The following is a 10,000-nucleotide window of genomic DNA, read 5'->3' as shown; positions in this document are numbered from 1 at the left end:
TAATACTCATCTCTAAATTGGGATTTTGAATTTGTGTTTCTTGGTACTTAACTGTATTTTACATATTGTTGATAACAAAATTAGAATAGAGGCCCAATTGGTTGAGGAGAGTGGTAGAGCAGCAAGGAGGTAGTAAAGAAAGGATGACAAACAATGACAACCAATTGAAGACACAGATACTCTCCAGACCTGCTCACTATGTAGAGCCTCTGGATGTGCAGATTCTTGAACTGCAGAGATTTATATGCAGCCCAGTACCTCACTTCTCCAAAAGCACTTTTACAAATTACATCGAGTAAGTCAAAACTGACAACATCTGTTAAATGTTATATTTGCCACTGAATTTCAAAAAAATAACTTGATTTGCCTTTTTTTCATTTATCTTGTGAAAGTGAACATTTTGAATGGACCTTGTTTGTGCTTCCAAATGTTCTGTTTTTCTACTATGAAGCTTTGAAAGTCGTCTTCATAATATGCTTCCCAAATTATATATGGATATACTAATCCACTAATATTCATACTAATTCACAACTGGCTGTAATAGGAACAACTTTAAAAAATAGACAAAATTATAAATTGTTTTTAAAACAATGTTTTAATTGTACTGTAAAGATGTTGTACAAAGGGGTTACAGTTACATGAGTAAGGTAATAAGTATATTTCTTGTCAAGCATTGTTAATAAAACAATGTTTTTTAAAACTTGCCACTGTCTCTTTAGAGAGAACATTTTAAAAAACAGAGTAACATTATAGCCGGCGCTGGTGGCTCAAGCCTGTAATCCTAGCTACTCAGGAGGCTGAGATCTGAGGATTGTGGTTCAAAGCCAGCCTGGGCAGGAAAGTCTGTGAGACGCTTATCTCCAATAAACCACCAGAAAACCGGAAGTGGCACTGTAGCTCAAGTGGTAGAACACTAGCCTTGAGCTGAAGAGCTGAGGGACAGTGCTCAGGCCCAGAGTTCAAGCCCCACAACCCACACACACACACACACAAAAATAGAGTGACATCAACCTTCTTGACATCTTATAAGATGTTTCCATGACCGATAAGTTAAAAGTAGTTGATGATAGATGGAAATAAAAGAAGACCTTTTATTTCAATATCATATAATATTCACCAAAACTTCCAATCATGGGCTGGGAAGGTGGCTCAGTGGTAGAGCGCTTGCCTTGCATGCCTGAGGCCCTGGGTTCGATTTCTCAGCACCACATAAGCAAAAAGAAAAAAGCCTAAGTGGCACTGTGGCTCAAGTGGTAGAGCGGTAGCCTTGAGCTGAAGAGCTAAGGGACAGCACCCAAGGACTAGAGTTCAGGCCCTGCGACCGGACCCAAAAAAGAAAAAAAACTTCCAATCATTTTCTCATATTCACTTGATACGAGCTGCACTCAACAAAACTGCTAATACTAACTCTTAAGAATACTCTTGGAGGGCTGGGAAGGTGGCTCAGTGGTAGAGCGCTTGCCTTGCATGCCTGAGGCCCTGGGTTTGATTCCTCAGCACCACATAACAAAAAAGAAAAAAGCCGAAAGCCGGAAGTGGCGCTGTGGCTCAAGTGCTAGGGCACTAGCCTTGAGCTGAAGAGCTGAGGGACAGTGCTCAGGCCCAGAGTTCAGGCCCCACACCTGGACCAAAAAAAAAAAAGAATACTCTTGGGGCCAGGCATGGTGGTATATATAATTATAATTCCAGCTATATAAGAAAATCATGGCCTGATGCCAGCCCCTGGAAAAAAACATAAAACTCAACCTGAAAAATAATTAAGCAACAGGGGTTAGGAACCTGGCTCAAGTGGTAGAGAACCTACCTAACAAATGTGAGGCATTCAGTTCAAACTCTAAGAAAATTTATTAGAAATTTAAAATTCATGTGCTCATAATAGAAAAGTAAACTATTATGGAGCACATTATCATTTTATTAATAATGTGTTGACATCAAACGTTTTATTCTTATCAACAAGATATGTGGCATTTTATGATGCACCCAAATTTTTTTACTTTTGCATTGAAAGTAAAAAGTACAATTGTGCCAAGCACCAGTGGCTCATGCCTGTAATCCTAGCTACTCAGAAGGCTGAGATCTGAGGATCATGGTTGAAAGCCAGCCTGGGTAGGAAAAGTCTGTGAGACTCTTATCTCCAATAAACCACTAGAAAACCAGAAGTGGTGCTGTGGCTCAAGCAGTAGAACACTTGCCTTGAGCTGAAGAGCACAGAGACAGTGGCCAAGTCCAGAATTCAAACCCCACAACCAACAAAAAAAAAAGGTACAATTGTGTGTTTTCAAAATATAACACAAATGGCATGCTTCTAGTACACACCAGCAGTCTCAATAAAAACTACAAAGCTAGATAAAATATTTAAAGACATTGGCTCTCTGCAAAAAACAATGAGTACTGAAGAGACAGACAATCCAGAGAACAAAGAATCTCAGAGAGGAGCAGACTTCTGCAGCTGCCTTCATTCTGAGCACATTTGCAAATTCCAGGCACAGCAGCAAAGCTGGGAATTCAGGCAATACCCAGTCATAGAGCTTCTGTTGAGGCTCAGAAAACCACTGGAACTATTGGCAGGGCTACGAGACCTCAAGACTTTGATGAAATCTGGTACAGCCCAAGGCAAGAAGCTGAAAATTAAGAAAAAGCCTCTGAAATGCAGAGCAGAACTATCTGCAGTCTTGCAAGCCAAAATTTAGAATCTGCCTTCCATGAGGGCAAAGATCCACAAGGCTTATATGTTTAAATATTCCATAAGTGAAATGACATGCTATTTTAAATTATCTTATGGACCAAGGCACTTATTGGCCAGTCAGAAATGGGATACAACCTGAAGTGGCATGACCAAAACATAAGCCAGCCTCTCAACTCAGCAAAGTCTTCCCTGGTTAAGATTATCAGCTGCCTATCAGAGAAGACAATGAACCTTCTCTGGATGAAAATGGCACCACATGGAGCCAGTGCAGTTTTTTAATTGGAATATCTTACATTAGTTAAACTACACCAAATATAGGACCATGTGATAGATAATGAAGAAGAAAAGTAGGCAAAACAAATAGACTCAGTTATATTCCAGATATCAGAATCACAAGGACTTGAAAATACATAGGAGTAACATATCCAGGGGGAAAAAAAGAAAACTATGCAGACATAAGTGAAAAGATAAAGAAATTCACCAAACAATTGGAAAATATATATATATAATAATCCAATAGAATTGTAGACTGAAGAATCTATTATTCAAAATTAGGAATTTTTAAGAGAGAATAAGAGAATAAGCTGAAAAGTAAGTTGGGCTTTATCTAGTTGTGCATCTTATTGATTTGTTGTCTTGTTTTGGAAACTAGACTAGATATAAACATTTTTATTTTGTCAGCTGCTCTACTGTCCAGATTGTCAACTGACTAATGTAGGAACCAAGTGAGCTGGGGTAGAGAGAGAAGCTTTGTATCCTAGATGAGAATCTGGTGTACTTCTTTTCTTGCTTTGATGCTGCAGGTGCAAGAGAAATGTAGGACATCCTGAAGAGCCCATTCTCCTGCCCATCTTACTGCAACTTCTTCCTCTTTTCTTCTTGCTAGCTGGAATCTACTATACCCATGCGGCCATCAGAAGTGCTTGTTCAACAAGAAGGTAGAAACCTCAGTAGAGGGGAGCATACTTCTGGAATGAAAAAGTGGTCTTCCAAGTTTAGGTTATTTAAACTTAGCTTTAAGATACTGTACTTCATAACTGCTAGTCTGCATTCTTTAGAGTCCTCTGTTACTTTAAATAGTTAATAATTCCCTATAATTCCTCTGACTGGATCCTGACTGATGAACCAGAAAAATTGAGAGTTCAAACTGATTATGTGGGAGAGAGGGAAGAAGAAATGATGGAAAGGAAAGGAAAGGAAAGGAAAGGAAAAGGAAAGGAAAGGAAAGGAAAGGAAAGGAAAGGAAAGGAAAGGAAAGGAAAAGGAAAGGAAAGGAAAGGAAAGGAAAGGAAAGGAAAGGAAAGGAAAAGGAAGGGAAAGGAAAGGAAAAAGGAAAGGAATGGAAAGGAAAGGAAAAAGGGAAGGGAAAGGAAAAAGGAAAGGAAAAGGGGAAGGGAAAGGAAAGGAAAAAGAGAAGGAATGGAAAGGAAAGGAAAAGGGGAAGGGAAAGGAAAAAGGAAAGGAAAAGGGGAAGGGAAAGGAAAGGAAAAAGAGAAGGAAAGGAAAGGAAAGGAAAAGGGGAAGGGAAAGGAAAAAGGAAAGGAAAAGGGGAAGGGAAAGGAAAGGAAAAAGAGAAGGAAAGGAAAGGAAAGGAAAAGGGGAAGGGAAAGGAAAAAGGAAAGGAAAAGGGGAAGGGAAAGGAAAGGAAAGGAAAAAGAGAAGGAAAGGAAAAAGAGAAGGAAAGGAAAGGAAAGGAAAAAGAGAAGGAAAGGAAAGGAAAGGAAAGGAAAGGAAAGGAAAGGAAAAAGAGAAGGAAAGGAAAAAGAGAAGGAAAGGAAAAAGAGAAGGAAAGGAAAGGAAAGGAAAGGAAAGGAAAAAGAGAAGGAAAGGAAAGGAAAGGAAAGGAAAGGAAAGGAAAAAGAGAAGGAAAGGAAAAAGAGAAGGAAAGGAAAAAGAGAAGGAAAGGAAAAAGAGAAGGGAAGGAAAGGAAAGGAAAGGAAAAAGAGAAGGGAAGGAAAGGAAAGGAAAGGAAAAAGAGAAGGGAAGGAAAGGAAAGGAAAGGAAAAAGAGAAGGGAAGGGAAGGGAAGGGAAGGGAAGGGAAGGGAAGGGAAGGGAAGGGAAGGGAAGGGAAGGGAAGGGAAGGGAAGGGAAGGGAAGGGAAGGGAAGGGAAGGGAAGGGAAGGGAAGGGAAGGGAAGGGAAGGGAAGGGAAGGGAAGGGAAGGGAAGGGAAGGGAAGGGAAGGGAAGGGAAGGGAAGGGAAGGGAAGGGAAGGGAAGGGAAGGGAAGGGAAGGGAAGGGAAGGGAAGGGAAGGGAAGGGAAGGGAAGGGAAGGGAAGGGAAGGGAAGGGAAGGGAAGGGAAGGGAAGGGAAGGGAAGGGAAGGGAAGGGAAGGGAAGGGAAGGGAAGGGAAGGGAAGGGAAGGGAAGGGAAGGGAAGGGAAGGGAAGGGAAGGAAAGGAAAGGAAAGGGAAAGGAACCCAAACAATAATCAACAACAAAACAGATAAATGAATTGTGATATGCTAACACAGGTAATACATCATCAATAAGCAAGAACAATAATAACTTTAAAAAAATCTCTGTGAGTGAAGCTCACAAATAAGTGTTGAGTGAAAGAAAACATACAAGATTATCTGGTTCTATTTGTATAAAGATTTTTAAAAAGTAAATTTAATAGTGATGATAAAAATCAGAATAGCATTTATTCTTAGGCAAGGTGGCTATGGAAATTGTAGGAGGTGCAAATAGGGCTGCTAGGTGATGGAAATGATCTATACCTTGACCTAGACCCAACTTACATGGGTATGTCTATTCTGGAAATCCATGATGCTATATACCTCTCTTCAGTATGTATGATATCCATCAATAACAGTTACATTAGAATATGTTATTGCAAATAATCAGGTATCTTTCCAAAGTTTTAACACTTGCCATACGTGCATAGACATGTGAAGTGCTCCTTTCCATGTCCTCACAAAGCCCTATGCATACACCTCTATCCACACACTGTCCTATACTACAATTCTCTTATCTGTCCCAACCAGTATGTCCAGCTTGAGGGTCAATGATGAGACTTTCATAGATCTCAAATGAGGCACAAAATAAAGATTTGAAAAACGAGAAAATATTCCATTTTAAAATATGTTGTAGGGGCTGGGAAGGTGGCTCAGTGGTAGAGTGCTTGCCTTGCATGCATGAGGCCCTGGGTTCGATTTCTCAGCACCACATAAGCAAAAAGAAAAAAAGCCAGAAGTGGCGCTGTGGCTCAAGTGGTAGAGCGCTAGCCTTGAGCTGAAGAGCTGAGGGACAGCGCCCAGGCCCAGAGTTCAGACCCCACGACAGGATCCAAAAAAAAAAAAAAAAAAGTTGTAAGGCCAGGCACTTGGAAGTGTCTAACAATAGGAGTACCACACATCTGGATGGTGTTTTCCAGTAGTGTGACATGCAGTCCACTTCAGATTAATGCATTTGTATGTAGCTCATATTTAATGACACCAGGATTGGGAACTACGCTGCAAAGACCCTATTTAAAAGATGTCTTTTGTAGGTAGCACAGTAAGGAGCAGAGGAGAAAAAGCAACAAGGTGTTTACATACTTGCAGTTCACGCAAGCATAAAAGAGCCAAGGATTGACACCAACAACAAATGGGAAGTAGTGGCACTGCCATTAGGTTCACTATCCTGAAAAACTTGTCCCAAACACTAAATGGTTCTCATCTTCAAATAAGTAGGTCATAAAGCAATACTTACTAATTTTACTATAATTTCAACATTTTTTTTCATTTTAATTTGTGATATACCCTTCTTCCTTTATGTATATATACCAAGTTATGTACTCTAAGTACTACCAGTGAATAAAACCAAGCTGTTGTGTAATAAAAGACACGCCAGGACTGGAAGCATCATGTGGTAGAGCACCACAAAATAAATAAACAAAATACTCCAGTGAAGAGAAAGATAATGACCCATTATCCCAATTCATACTATCCTATTTGAACATAGAATGTCCTGTACCCCACAAAAACCCACTCCAAGAAAATCTGGGCAGGTGGTGGTCATTCTAGCAAAGATCAACAACAAATGAAAAATCTACTAAAAAGTATTATCATATATGTAAGTGCAACTTTTTAAAAGCATGTTAATAACAATCAGGCAATGGTAAAAGCATTACAACTTTGTACAAGGATATCGGGAAAGGTCTCTGTGCCATTGAAAAGGAGGAGTGAAATAAGCTATTCATATAACTGGGGAAAGGGTTCCAGGTAGAGTCAATGAAAATGCTGAGTACCAAGTACAAAGATCCTAAGGTGAGAGTATGCTTAGAATATCTATATGCCTGGGTGGAGTCAATGCGGACAGAATGGAAGATGAGGTTAGAGAAGTAACTTGGTGGCAGCTAAAGCAGAACTTGCCCATCACTTAAGATTCTCAGCACAAGTTCTAACCCATATTAATTTCCCTTTCTCATTTACGTAGTAAGCATTCTTTCTTCCCACATTATATAACATCAGTGAAAACTCTACAACTCCTTTGTAATGATTAATCCAACATTTAATCATATAATACCTATATGTTTTTATATATCCATATCTTACCTTGCTAAAATTTAGACTCCATGAAGTCAGGTTCCATATTATACAGCACCTGGCATACCATGTGTAATAAACAAATACCAACAGACAAAGTTTTATTAATTTGTCTTTGATTAGTATACTTTTTTTCATTAATGAAGACGGACATAAAAAATTCAATATCTTATTTATAATATGATTCAAACATCAGTTACAAAAATATGTATGATAGAAAAATAGTAAAAGAAAACCACTGATTGGCTCAAGTGGTGGAGCGCTAGCCTTGAGCTGAAGAGCTGAGGGCTCTGGGCCTGGGCCCAGAGTTCAGGCCCCATGACCAACAAAAAAAAAAAAAAAAACAACACTGAGTCAGATGTAGAGGTATACATTTGTAATTTCAGGAGTTGGCAGTCTGAAGCAAGAGGATTACACAGTGAAATTGAGAAACAGAAAAAGACCTTATGTCAAATAAAGGGGACAAGAGGGAGAAAGAAAAGGAAGAGAGAAGAAACAACCACTGGCAAGTTAATATACTCTGTAGAAATGATTCTTTAATCAGTAAATGCTTAGGATGTAAGATTCAAAGCAAAAGTGTAAACTACAAAAGCGCTACAAAGAACAAATTCTCAAATCAAGAATCAACTCTAAGTGCTCAAAAAATCCTTCTTTCCTCCCCCACTCCACCACACCCCTACCAAGTTACTGGGCTTGAACTCAGGGCCTGAGCACTGTCCCTGGGCTTCTTTGTGTCAAAGACTAGCACTCTACTATTTGAGCCACAGCATTACTTCCAGTTTTTGAGTTGTTACCTGACCATGATCCTCAGATATCCGCCTCATGATTAGCTAGGATTACAGGCATGAGCCACCAGTGCCCAACTCCCAAAAGATACATTTTTTTTTTTTTTTAGTTGGTAATGGGGGCTGAACTCTGGGCCTGGGCACTGTCCCTCAGCTCTTCAGTTCAAGGCTAGCACCCTACCACTTGAGCCACAGCATCACTTCTGACTTTTTTCTGCTTAAGTGGTGCTGAGGAATCGAACCCAAGGCCTCATGCATGCGAAGCAAGCACTCTACCACTGAGCCACCTTCCCAGCCCCCAAAAGATACTTCTAAACATAGATTTTTCTAAATAATCCAAGTGGACTGCTTCCTCTACTATGTATTAAATGTTGCATTTGCATGATCTTTTCATAGTTGTATGCCTGTTTCACCTACTCTCCAAGGGACCCATTGAGAGCTTAGGTCTTATTTTCATTGCCTAGGATACTACATCATAGTATTAAATTAGTGTTGATTTAAATGGTTTGCTGAATGAATTACTAGCATACACAATGTAAAGCAATGAGGAAAATCTACTAGAATTTATGAGTGTTGATTTCAAATGTAGCTTTAAAAGTCAAAGCAATACTGAAAAGAACAACAATGTTTGCAGCAAATTCACACTTCAATGCAATGTTGTTCCATTTCTATCTTAGGAAATTCTTTAAGCTTAGTTATGAGCTGAAAGAAAAAGTGTTCACTTTACAATCACATCTCAATACAAAAATATGTGGTGATCTAACATCTTCACAAATTGACTTACCTCAGGGGAAAAAAACTAAGATTTTTGTTTAGCAAAGGTAAAAAATTTACATTAAAAGTTAGAGCTAGGTTAGGGCCCAATGATTCATATCTATAATTCTAGCTACTCAGGAGGTGGAGATTGAGAGGACTGCAAATCTGTACTCGACCAGGAATAAAAACAAGCCTCTATCTCAATCAATAGATGGACATGGAAGCACATGCCTATGAAAAGCTATGTAAGAAGTCTAAGCAGACAAATTACAATCCAGAACAGCCCTGTGTAAACATCAGGCAGTCTATTTAAAAGTAACAAAGGCAAAGAGGACTGGTATGGCTCAAGTGGTAAGTGACTGCCTAGAATATAAGATTAATACACAAAAAATCAACTGATTCTATATAACAATATTGCAAAACTAAAAACAAAAATAATTCCATTTAGAATAACATCAAGAAGAATAGAAAATTTATGAATAAATGTAGCATAAGAAGTATAAAACGTAAATATCATTGAAAGAAATTTAAGGAAGTGTAAATAAATGGAAATATATTCTATGTTCCTGATTAGTAAGACTTGACAGCTTTAAGGCAATAATCTCTAGATTCGTCTAAAAAGTCAATAAATCTTTAGCAAAAATTTTAGCTAGAATTTTTGCAGACATTTGATCTTAAAATTCATACAGATACACAAATGACCCAAAAAAGTCAAAGCAATCTTGAAAAGAACAAAATTGTTCAAATATTCACACTTCTCAATTTCAAAACTCACTACAAAGTCACAACAATCAAGATAATATGGCACTGACAAGTACAAACAAACTAATGGAACAGAATTGAGAACACAAAAATAAACCTCTACATTTATAGACAATTGAAGTTCAACCAAGTAGCCAAGTAAATTCAATGAAGAAGAGTCATTCTTAAAAACTGTGCTAGGATATTTGGATATTAACTTGCAAAACAATGAAGTTAGACATCAACCTCACACCATATACAAAAATTAACTTCAGTTAATTTATCTATTAGTTTATTTCTTTTTAAATAGATAAAATAGCAAAAATAATGAAATACTTAGAATAATGAATACCTAGAAATAATGAATACTTAGAATCTTGGATTAGGCAAGGTTTCTTAGATATAAAACTAAAAGCATAAGCAATAAAAATAAATAACTAAAAATAAATAACTAAAATGACTTCATCAAAATTCAACACTTTCTTCTAAAGAACATTACCTAGAG

The 10,000-nt window shown here is 38.1% G+C and overlaps 1 protein-coding gene across 2 annotated transcripts in view; it reads right to left on the bottom strand.

Moving 5' to 3' along the window:
• Babam2 (BRISC and BRCA1 A complex member 2) overlaps positions 1-10,000 on the bottom strand; it is a 389,222-nt gene that overhangs the window by 294,882 nt on the left and 84,340 nt on the right. The gene's annotated exons all lie outside the window — the stretch shown is intronic.

Source organism: Dipodomys merriami, unplaced genomic scaffold (genome assembly GCF_024711535.1).
Source record: "Dipodomys merriami isolate MVZ:Mamm:240054 unplaced genomic scaffold, mDipMer1.0.p SCAF_17, whole genome shotgun sequence".
Taxonomy (NCBI): Eukaryota; Metazoa; Chordata; class Mammalia; order Rodentia; family Heteromyidae; genus Dipodomys; species Dipodomys merriami.
This window is presented reverse-complemented; position numbering and strand designations above follow the sequence as displayed.